This window comes from Penaeus monodon, chromosome 29, assembly GCF_015228065.2.
Source record: "Penaeus monodon isolate SGIC_2016 chromosome 29, NSTDA_Pmon_1, whole genome shotgun sequence".
In the NCBI taxonomy this organism is placed as follows: Eukaryota; Metazoa; Arthropoda; class Malacostraca; order Decapoda; family Penaeidae; genus Penaeus; species Penaeus monodon.
This window is the reverse complement of record NC_051414.1, coordinates 8,905,038-8,905,274: the sequence shown is the minus strand read 5'-3', so window position 1 is coordinate 8,905,274 and position 237 is coordinate 8,905,038. Positions and strand designations below refer to the sequence as shown.

Sequence of the window (237 nt, the reverse complement as noted above, 5' to 3'; positions counted from 1 at the left end):
GAACGATTCCTGTGTTTAAAGACGAGATAGTAGCTTTAATAATTTTTTATTTTTAGAAGATTATGTGTAAATTGTGTCCGTAGTTACAGTAATAGAAAACTCACGCTATTACATTGAAAAAAAAATGCACTTACACTTCAAAGAATACATAAACACGCACATACACTCACGCACCAACTTACGCACATCCATTTCTTTCACACATCACACATTATTTTTCTTAATATTTACAATGAT

The 237-nt window shown here is 30.4% G+C and overlaps 1 protein-coding gene across 1 annotated transcript in view; it reads left to right on the top strand.

The window, feature by feature from the left end:
- LOC119591636 (carbohydrate sulfotransferase 12-like) overlaps positions 1–237 on the top strand; it is a 2,799-nt gene that overhangs the window by 1,249 nt on the left and 1,313 nt on the right. The window lies entirely within an intron of this gene.